Source organism: Pteropus vampyrus, unplaced genomic scaffold (genome assembly GCF_000151845.1).
Source record: "Pteropus vampyrus isolate Shadow unplaced genomic scaffold, Pvam_2.0 Scaffold88, whole genome shotgun sequence".
NCBI classification, from domain to species: Eukaryota; Metazoa; Chordata; class Mammalia; order Chiroptera; family Pteropodidae; genus Pteropus; species Pteropus vampyrus.
This window is the reverse complement of record NW_011888869.1, coordinates 3,660,894-3,672,049: the sequence shown is the minus strand read 5'-3', so window position 1 is coordinate 3,672,049 and position 11,156 is coordinate 3,660,894. Positions and strand designations below refer to the sequence as shown.

The window sequence follows — 11,156 nt, the reverse complement described above, 5'->3', positions numbered from 1 at the left end:
GTTTGACATTTGTAGTTGATTATCACTATGAGTAAGGAAATGTGATAACTTTTTACTTTCTGATATGATGCAATATGAAGAAAATTATAACGTATTCTTGTTAATAATATATACCTGAATCTTATAAAGTCTACACTCCATTCCATATCCTGGCATAAGGAAGAAAGTAGGAAAGAAGAGAGGGAGGCAGGGAGGGAGGGAGAGGCAGAAGGAAGGAGGTGTTCTTTTATCATTTTATTTTTGCCTCACAACAATTTGCCTTTCTTGAAGTATGAATCATTCATACTGCTAGCCCACAAGCAGCCACAGGTTTTTGTTATTTTTATTTTTTATATTGGCTATTCTGTGTAGGATTTCTTGCTGTTAAAAGTATATAGTTCAAGTAGTAATTCAGAAATTAGTATTAATACCTAGGATTTGTAAATAAATATTCTTGTAATTTTCCTGGTGAAGATTAGTCAGTCAATGCATTTCTCCAAAAAAAAATATGCTTTTTTAAAATAGAAATTTATATGACATATATCACATGTATTTAATACACAGATTTCATATAAGAAATTACATTTTTATATAAAGCTAGTTCATTCACTGAAGGCCACTCAAGAACTATGTTAATTAAAATGGTGCTGTTTTATAGAGCAAAATGGTATATTCAGAAGCTACTCAGAGTAGCAGACACAGGAAACTGGTTTGCAAACAGGGCTACCATCAGTAGAATTTTAAAGGGCTTTTTCTTTGATAATTAACTCAGTAATTTCCAGTTTCAGGTCTTAGAAGGACAGTTACAAGTTTCCTATTCCTGTTTACCTATAAACGTACAAAAGAGGAAAGCATAAATTTGTGTCAGTAAAATATATATATATTTTTTCTCATTCAATTCTTAGAAAATATCATTTTCCTTGATGAGCATTGTGATGCCATTATGAAAACTGCTTTCTCAAGTTTTAAAACAAATTAGATTTCCAATTATGAGGGTGTACTTCCAAATGCCAAATGTAATTTGCTCTGACAGGAGGAATTATTTTTCCCATAGACAAATGTTCAAGTTCTTCCATTGTTTAATGGCAAATTAAATAGAAAACTTCTCTTTTCATACCTGCGTATACTTTATTTAGCTTCCTTCCATCTGCTCTACAAATGCTCTTATAAAACTGTATCCCATGGCAACCCCCAATGGCATTTTAGCTCCCTGTCTCCCAACAGAGCTCATCTCTCCCAGGGAAACCACCTTAGCATTTCAAGGACAGCAGTTTTCATTAATCTGGAAGGGGCTTGGTTGGTGAGAATCCCTTCCACACTTCCGTTACAGAGTATAGATCTTGCATATGTATTTTTTTATACTTACAAGGTGATATTTGATTTCCACATGGTTTTTAAATAGTGTTTAAATCCCCCCAAAGAGAATGAGCCATATTATTTCACAAAATCAGTGCTCCCTTGTGTATATGCAAAGAAATCCCAGATAATCATTTTTATCAATGTGGAGGAAGCCTTCTGTCCTAGAAAGTTATTTGAAATCAAAGCTTATGAATTGAGAATTTTAGTGGGAAGAGAATAACTTAAATCCATTTACTTCATATTTATGATACATAGCTATAACAATTAACTTGTTAATTTATGCTGAGAGAATTGTTGGATACTAAAAAAAAAAGCGAGCCCAAACCAGCCAACCCGGAATCTGTTTCCAGGGGGGCCAAAGTTGTTAAATCTTTCTCACTCTCAATTTTCCAGTTCACAAAATGGGTGAGACAATAGAGCTGGGTGTAAGAGTTCAAGAAATGTAGAGAGGGAGCCTCTGTGTTGGGGTGTTGGCCTAGTACAAGGTATCGGTGTCTCAGTGACATGATTGGGGTGGCTACGTGAGGAGAGTAACCCCACGTGCAGCGCGAAATGCGCACGACGGGGGGCGGATCAGAGGAGATTGTGCACATCATTTGATGTTTGCAGAGGAGTGTCTTTAGTGTAGAATGGGATTGATGGTCAGTGGGTAAATCCATTAACAATTTTGTAGGCTACTACAGAAATTCTTCCGGTCTGAGTTCTCACCAGCAATGTACGTGTGTGCATACTTTGTTTCCTTACGGCTTTCCCAAAGTGTGTTCTTAACATTTTTGTCAACTTGATAGATGAGAAATAGTATCTCAGGGTACTTTTAAGTTGTGTTTTCTTATTATGAGTACATGAGCATCATTTCATGTATGTAAGGGTCATTCGTATATCTTTCCTTGTGAATACTCTGTTCATACTTTTTGGCCATTTCTATGGAGTTTTAAGATTTTTTTTCTCAATTTGCAAGTGTGAACAATATTCATAATTGTATAAGAGTTTATAATTTGTCTTTTGAATTTGCTTATGGTATATTTTGTCATTTAAAAATATAAGTAAATATATCTATGTTTTCTTTTATTACTTCTGGATTTTACATTATTGTTAGAAATTTCACCTCCAGACTACAAAGAATTAACCTATATTTTCTTCTAATGTATGTATGTATTTTTTTTTTTTTAAGAAAAGCGGCCTTATATTTAAACTCTTTACAACATTAACTCAGGGGATATACAAGAGTATAACAGAGCCAATGTAAATGTGAATTTTTAATAAGATTATTACTTACTGAATTGAGCACTCTGTAACAGGTAATTGAGATTGAGTTTTTGTAAATAGTAATTAATGATGTACAGCAGCACAAAAGAATGAGAGCAAAGTATGAAAACTGAAGAGCCATCAAAGCTACTGGCTTCCCTGAGCTGAGATGGTCCCTCCCTCTTTATTCCCATCTACACCTACCTAGACTCATTTCTCAGAAACATGTGCATCCCAGGGGTGATTGTGCATATCAGAAGCTGCGCCCAGGATTTACAGGACTCTTGATGTGCAAGTGTGAACAATATTCATAATTGTATAAGAGTTTATAATTTGTCTTTTGAATTTGCTTATGGTATATTTTGTCATTTAAAAATATAAGTAAATATATCTATGTTTTCTTTTATTACTTCTGGATTTTACATTATTGTTAGAAATTTCACCTCCAGACTACAAAGAATTAACCTATATTTTCTTCTAATGTATGTATGTATTTTTTTTTTTTAAGAAAAGTGGCCTTATATTTAAACTCTTTACAACATTAACTCAGGGGATATACAAGAGTATACCAGAGCCAATGTAAATGTGAATTTTTAATAAGGTTATTACTTACTGAATTGAGCACTCTGTAACAGGTAATTGAGATTGAGTTTTTGTAAATAGTAATTAATGATGTACAGCAGCACAAAAGAATGAGAGCAAAGTATGAAAACTGAAGAGCCATCAAAGCTACTGGCTTCCCTGAGCTGAGATGGTCCCTCCCTCTTTATTCCCATCTACACCTACCTAGACTCATTTCTCAGAAACATGTGCATCCCAGGGGTGATTGTGCATATCAGAAGCTGCGCCCAGGATTTACAGGACTCTTGATGTGCAAGTGTGAACAATATTCATAATTGTATAAGAGTTTATAATTTGTCTTTTGAATTTGCTTATGGTATATTTTGTCATTTAAAAATATAAGTAAATATATCTATGTTTTCTTTTATTACTTCTGGATTTTACATTATTGTTAGAAATTTCACCTCCAGACTACAAAGAATTAACCTATATTTTCTTCTAATGTATGTATGTATTTTTTTTTTTTAAGAAAAGTGGCCTTATATTTAAACTCTTTACAACATTAACTCAGGGGATATACAAGAGTATACCAGAGCCAATGTAAATGTGAATTTTTAATAAGGTTATTACTTACTGAATTGAGCACTCTGTAACAGGTAATTGAGATTGAGTTTTTGTAAATAGTAATTAATGATGTACAGCAGCACAAAAGAATGAGAGCAAAGTATGAAAACTGAAGAGCCATCAAAGCTACTGGCTTCCCTGAGCTGAGATGGTCCCTCCCTCTTTATTCCCATCTACACCTACCTAGACTCATTTCTCAGAAACATGTGCATCCCAGGGGTGATTGTGCATATCAGAAGCTGCGCCCAGGATTTACAGGACTCTTGATGTGCATGCTGTGTTGCCTATTTTATGTCCTTTTTTTAATATCCTTTTAAAGTATAAAACAGAATTATTAGATATACATATACATTGTGAAAGGATACCCCCCATCAAGTTAAGACATCCTTCACACCTCACATATTTACCTCTTTTGTGTGTGTGTGAGAACATTTAAGTTCTACTCTCTTAGCAATTTTCAGTTATACAGTATACAGTGTTAAGATCTTGTTCCTCTTATAACTGAAAGTTCGTACTCTTTTACCAGTCTATGAATTTTCTTAATTTAAAGTTGGTCTTGATTAAAGCTTGTTGTGTCTCATGAGCTTGTCATTCTGAGCCTTCAGTACAGAGTGGGAGTTACAATGACTTTTGGATGAGATGTATGTATTTTACATGATAAGTATGTATTTATCAATTCCTATTTATAATATTCTTTTTAAAAGTGGATGTTGAATGACAAAAACATTTTTAGTACTTCAGAAGACTATAACTTTTTTTTACAATTTTTTTTACATTTTTCTTCATAAACCTATTTATATGATAAATTTTAAAAATGAACTTTCTGTTATTGAACTATCTTTATTTTTCTGGAGTAAATCTCACTTTATAATGATGTGTTAAGCTTTTAATCGTGTAGTTGGATTCTACTTGCTAATATTTTACTTAATATTTTTTCATGAATAGACACATAGATTGGTCTGTAGTTTTCTTATGTAATATAATTCTATTAAGCTTTAGTACCTATTATATTCACTTCATAAAAATAATTTAGAAATTTTTTTGTGTATTCTCAAGAACAACTTAAATAGTATTGATATTATTAGGTCTTTGCATATTTAACTGACTACATTTGTGAAAATATCTGAGCCTAGTTCTTTTGTGTATGGTGTTTGTTTTATAACTTTACTGCTATAGAAATGGATCCTTTAAGTTTTTTTTCTCTGCTGTGATACATTTTTGTAAAATAATAAAACATAACATAATATGAAATGATATGACATATAGCCTAGATGCGAAGGAAACAGAAAATTTTAACACAGCATTTAATTTTTGTACTGACCAAATTTCCACAGTGAAAAATAGCAATTATTTCATTATAATATATGGATCATTATATAGTAATCTCTAATTTAAGCCTATGTTAATATTTACTTTTAGGTAATTAATGATTAATTAATAACAATGATTTGTGTCATAATGAAAGCATCTTCTAGACTTAAATAGGGAACTTAGCAGCACCTTTATAAAGCAGTAAATAAAAAACATGTTGTGAACTACAATAATAATATATTAAGTATAGCCGATACCTGAATACCAATGAGATATTTTCTATTTTCTGAACATATGTGCATATATATGTACATACATGTAATGATAGATAGATTAGATAAATAGGCAGGTGGATAAAATAGAAATAGATAGATAGAAAGATGTCTATATCAGTTTGAAGGCCAGCTACTTGTTTAAAAGCACAGATTATACACTATTTTTTGATGATCAGATCTTTAGTTTATTAAATTGTTCATCTTTTGAAAATCCAAATGGAATAAGGTATATTGACCCTATCCTATTATAACAATTTATCTCACTTACTGGACATTTGTTATAATAAATATCCAAATCATTTATTTTAAGATTAAACAATTATTAATAAATATATAAAAATGTTTGATGTTAGATGTCCTATGCTCAATCTGAGTAGCCAAATCTGTCCATAATTCTTAGTCAAATAATAATTTTACCTTTAATTTATATCCTCTTTCTTTCTAAAAGAATTTGCCATAGTCATGGGAGTGTTGTTCAAAGAGAAGTCTCATGTCTGATCATTATGTATACCACCTGTTGACTAAATCTTGACATTCCCCCTCGACTTCTGCTTGAAAAATAGGATATACTTATCTATACAATTTTCCATTCACTTAGTTCTTTCTCAGGGTTCTCCTCACTCATACTAAGATAATTTTGACAGTCACCTCACCAAATGCTTAAATATCTAAGAATACCAGTGATAACCAGTTTGCTTTCTCCAGATACATACATCTTTATGTAAGCTTTGTTCTTTCCTTTTTTCCTTCCATCCTCTCTCCCTCCTTCCTTCTCTCCTTTCCCTCCCTCCCTTCTTTCCTTTATTGTCTGTCATACCATATTATATAAAAGAAAGTAAGTATTGGACAGGGACATGTGAGGAGGGAAAATATTTGGTTTATTAAGCTTTCAAAAGAACAGCTGGAGAACCTAAAATGAAACAGTAGAATGTGTAATACTAATCTCTGTCATGCACTTCATGACAATACAACTTCGGCATGATTTGTTAGGTTTTCTGTAATTTCTTTTTATTATGCAAATAGATCCGTTGATATTTCACAATATTTTGTATTTGGAGCGCACATTTTAATATCTAAATTCCATTTAAATTATGTAATCTTTAAAAATGAGATCCTTCAAAACATGAAAAAATTTCAAGTTATTAATTTTAATTTAAGCAAATATGAAGGTAGCCATAATTAAAACTGGATGACAGTAGTTGAACTATTCTAAGCCAACGAAGGATCTCATTCTTTAATTTGTAAAAGAAATCATTTGCAATCATTGATGGATATTTGATTGCTAATACTGTACTTATTTTGGGTATTTGAAAATGTACAATTTATTAAAACGTTAATTAGTCGAAGTAGAAATAAAATTATCTAATTAAAAAATTCCATTGATAATAATTTTAAAATTAATGGAAATTTTCATAGGCCTATACACTGTATTCTCTTGTGGAAACAGTTTTGTTGTCATTATTATTATTTCCTTAACTGATTTATCTGATTTTTCAATTTCTTGTATATAGTTTGAATTTAATTTTTCTACCAAATATTGTTACAGTCTGTTCCCAGTAGCAGCAGATGACTTTTATAAATCAGCTTATTCTATAGGCAATCTTATTTTAAATAACTATTATACAACCTCTGCTTTAGCTCCAGGCACATTGATTCTATAAATAGATCCAACTCTAATACAAAAATGTCATTTTATCTACAACTGTGTTACTCTATACATTCTTTGAAAAATGCTTAATAATATTATCTATCAGTACAGTTTGTTAAAATACCATCTGTGATCTTTTATCACGTGAAAAAGAACGTGGAGAGATTCTAAGAGTTGCGAGCTCACTGTATGAACATTGGCTTTCTTAGTTCTGTCAACCAGACATAGGAGATTCAATATTGTACTCATGTTTGCCTCTTATTGGAGTGAATCCTAAAACAAATAAGGAGTGCAAGAGTTGGTGCTGTTTTATATATGGGGATATTAAGAGGCAGTGAAGCATGTGGCTTGTGAATGTTTCCTCTTGATGTGCTGCTTCAAGCATCCAAAGATGAAACTCTTGTTTATCTTCACACAATGTTCCTTTGTTTATCCTTCAAGTGTGTCATCTTTTTATTCACCTTCATTATGTTTAAGACATTCTGTCAATTTCAGACCATATCATTGTGAAACAACTTTATCAAACTGGGGCCAGATATTCTGGTTTGATTTTCAGTTTGCTTTCTGTCTTTGGTGACTTCAGTTTGCTGACTGTCTTAGTTGTTCATTTGTTCAGCAGCACATCGAGGCCATAAACAACCTTTTCTATCTTATACTCGAAGAGACCATTTTGAACATTTTTATTAGAAAATAAAACTTCATTTGACTCATTCATAATATTCTGAAGTATTTAGATATTTTGGCTGTATAGAAATTGAATATTGGCATATTTGTGGGGTTCTTTTTTATTACACAAACTTAGTTTCTTTATAGTTAATTTTTTAACCTTCAGCCTTTAAGATTGTTTATTTTAATTTTCTTTTTCAGGAATTAACCCAAGGAGAATTCTGAGAGACTCAGTTTCCCGCTGTGATTAAACAAGACACTGCTGTATTTTGTAAGTTCATCTATTTTATCCTAGATAGAGAAAACTTTCTATTGCAGAGAACCACTTTTTTCATGTGAAATTAGAATAAAATTTTGCTTTAATGGAAGGCTTAATTGATTTTATTTTTTTCAAGCTTCCTTTTACCTAAATTTTATTCAATTTTAATGAATAATGAAAAGCATTTCATTTTTAGTTGAGCTCTGTTTCCTTCTATCTGTTAGCCAATATTTTAATGACTTGTGATAAGAACTTTATCAGTTGATGAGTTAGTTTAAAGGGGCAGTACTGTCAGTAATACTGATTGGCCTGTGCGAATATATTGGTAATTATAATGTCCTTCATTTCAGTGAACAAATATAATGTCCTTCATTTCTGTAGTAACTGCCTTATGTCTCCTCATGAAGGTAACTGAATACTGACCATCTTTAAGAAACATTGATTTTATCTTGTTACTAATACTTGGATTTTACATTCAAGGATTATAATATTCATTTCAAGATGTGTACTACATGACTTCGATGTATTAGAATCTGTTTAATGCTCATTTATTACACATGGCATAAAGCAAACAAACAAAGGCTACTGTGTGGAGAAACATTAAATTGAATGTTTCCCGAACCTTCCAATTTATAACTCCTCTGAGTATCTCAAAGTTGAAAACTTTTACTGTTTCAGTTTTTAAAACACAATATAAAGCAAATATTTTACCCTCTTTTATAAGTTGCCTTCTGATGCTGAGATAACAGTCCCTTTGCCTCTAATTAGTTTTCTGTGACAGATCCAATAGATTGAGAAAATGGTCCAAGTCATTTATTTTGACATTTGCAACTCTTCTGGTATTTTCTTCCCTCCCTCCCTCCCTCTCTCCCTCTCCCTCCCTCCTTCCCTCTCTCCCTCTCCCCTTTCCTTCCTTCCTTCCTTCCTTCCTTCCTTCCTTCCTTCCTTCCTTCTTTTTTTCTTTCTTTCTTTCTTTCCTTTTCTCTACTTCTCTTCTCTTCTCTTCTCTTCTCTTCTCTTCTCTTCTCTTCTCTTCTCTTCTCTTCTCTTCTCTTCTCTTCTCTTCTCTTCTCTTCTCTTCTCTCTCTTTTCATTCAGGCAGATTATTTCCTCTAAACAAAGAAATGTGCTATATCCCCCCATAACAAATGGATGGGGGAGCAACTAGACAAAAAGATGTACCTAAAGATATGTAATCAGTGGCACAGTAGCCATTCCAAGTGTTCTTTACAGAGGTATTTTGTTATCATAGTATTTTTGAACAACTTAATTAGTGCTGAGTATTTATTGTAACATGAAGAGCACACTTAAAGATTACAACAGATTTAGAAACCTATATAGTAATTTGGAGAGCATAAATCAGTTGAAGAAGATCTTGAAATTGGTAAGGAAATCACATACAAGAAAGGAGGGAAGATTTGTAAAGACAAATATTAATATATCTCATGAAGAAAAAAACAAAGATTATGTAGAAGATCAACAAAAAACTTTCATTTTAAATTTAAACTATGGCACATAATTCAATTTTTTTTCCAAACTTTATTCCTTTATATTATCATTTTTCTCCATGGAAACTGTGGAGTTTCTCCCTAAATATTGCATTTAATAAAAATGATCAGTTCTCTTATTTTTATTAAAGATTTATCTATGTATGTATCAATCATTGAATAACGACATTAAAATGACTTTACAATTTTTTATTACTAGGAAACATTTGTTGAATATTTACAATGTATCCAGCCCTCTACATGAAAAATGGCAAAGAAATTTGGTTTTGAAAAACCAAATTTCTGGAGCAGTTTTATCAGTGGTGAATATACATATTCTATTAACATTTCATAGAAGTCTCTTATTTCTCTATTACTATGCCAGTCTTTACATGTCTAAGAAATCCAAGTTAGGAATCATGGAGATATTATTAGAACTTAGGTTAGTAAAATGCAAGAAAAAATTTTAAGAGCCAGGAACGAATATATTCTTGGTGTTAGTCACTATCCTCTTGATTACCCTGAGTACTTGTGGTCTGTTCAGCTAATGAAGAATCTAGAATATATGGAGGAAATGCAGGAGAGAAATAAAAATTGTGATTAAAAATTCTGAGTAATATTGTCTCTGATAAAAATTCAAAGGAAGTAGAATAATTCCATTTGAAGAAGAAAGCAGGAGTGAAATATCTGAATATTATTTTTCATTTATATGAAGAGATCTTATAAAGAGGGGACCAATTCTTTATTTTGTAGTTTAAAAAAACTGAAGTATAATAAACCTGAACTATTATCAGTATAGCTTTCCATGCTGTGAGAATTTTTAAGCACTGGAATATTACAGATAGAACTTTGAAAATCCCTTGTTTTGAGAAATCTTTTAGAACAAAACTGATCCTATCTTATGGGGACTGAGAGAACAAGTGCTCATTTATCCAACATGAAATTTTTCAAACCCAGCTACTGTTTTATATTCTGTAATAGGTCATGAGCTTCAATCAACATTGGCTTTGCTTTTTCTGAGACCATACAGAGGAGGAAGTTAAGTGTTTAGCAAAACATCTGCTCAGCTCTGGTCCCAGTTGAATAATGGAGTCCAGTCCCTAATGGAGAATTAGTACAGTTTTCTCTAAGGATTTAAAGGATGATCAAAGTGGACCTTCTGCACTTGGAATGAGAAATTCCCTGGGTGCTACACAAATTTCATCTGGCTGGAATTTATCTAAACAAATGTTTTAATGAGCACATTAAAAAAAATCACAGCTATATTTTTACAGTCCGTTATTGATAGTCCCTTAGAAAGAATTATGCTTCACGAGGTAATACCTTTCAACAGAAGCTAGTTTTCTGATATTTTAGACAATGAGTAATTTCAGCCTAGAAATAACTTTATCTTCTGGCTTATAAAGCTAGTTATTCTATAGGCTTTCTCTTCCCAGAAGCTCAGTAGAGATGAAATCAGCATTATATTATTTTCAAGGTTTTGTTTTTTTTTTTTTTTAAATTTAAGGGATTCAATCAAATGAATATTTGTGCTAAGAACTGTGGGAAATAAAAGGAAAGTTCAAAATATCACAGCCTCCAAATTGCTATAGTCTCACTGTGGAGAAAAATCAATTATATAAAAATTAAATGTAGAATTAAAGTCAATAAGAAAAATGAAGACTATATTATAGCTCTCTGACCTCCCACAACATTTGAAGTCTACTTTTTGTATGCCACATACATATTCAAAAAGGTGTATA

The 11,156-nt window shown here is 31.6% G+C and overlaps 1 protein-coding gene across 21 annotated transcripts in view; it reads left to right on the top strand.

Moving 5' to 3' along the window:
• Positions 1 to 11,156, top strand: part of MARCH1 (membrane associated ring-CH-type finger 1) — a 612,422-nt gene that overhangs the window by 177,412 nt on the left and 423,854 nt on the right. For all 21 annotated transcript variants that reach the window (XM_023532694.1, XM_023532697.1, XM_023532687.1 and 18 more), the window contains one exon: positions 7,870 to 7,939. The gene's annotated coding sequence lies outside the window, so the exon portion shown is untranslated. The remainder of the gene's footprint in view (positions 1 to 7,869; positions 7,940 to 11,156) is intronic.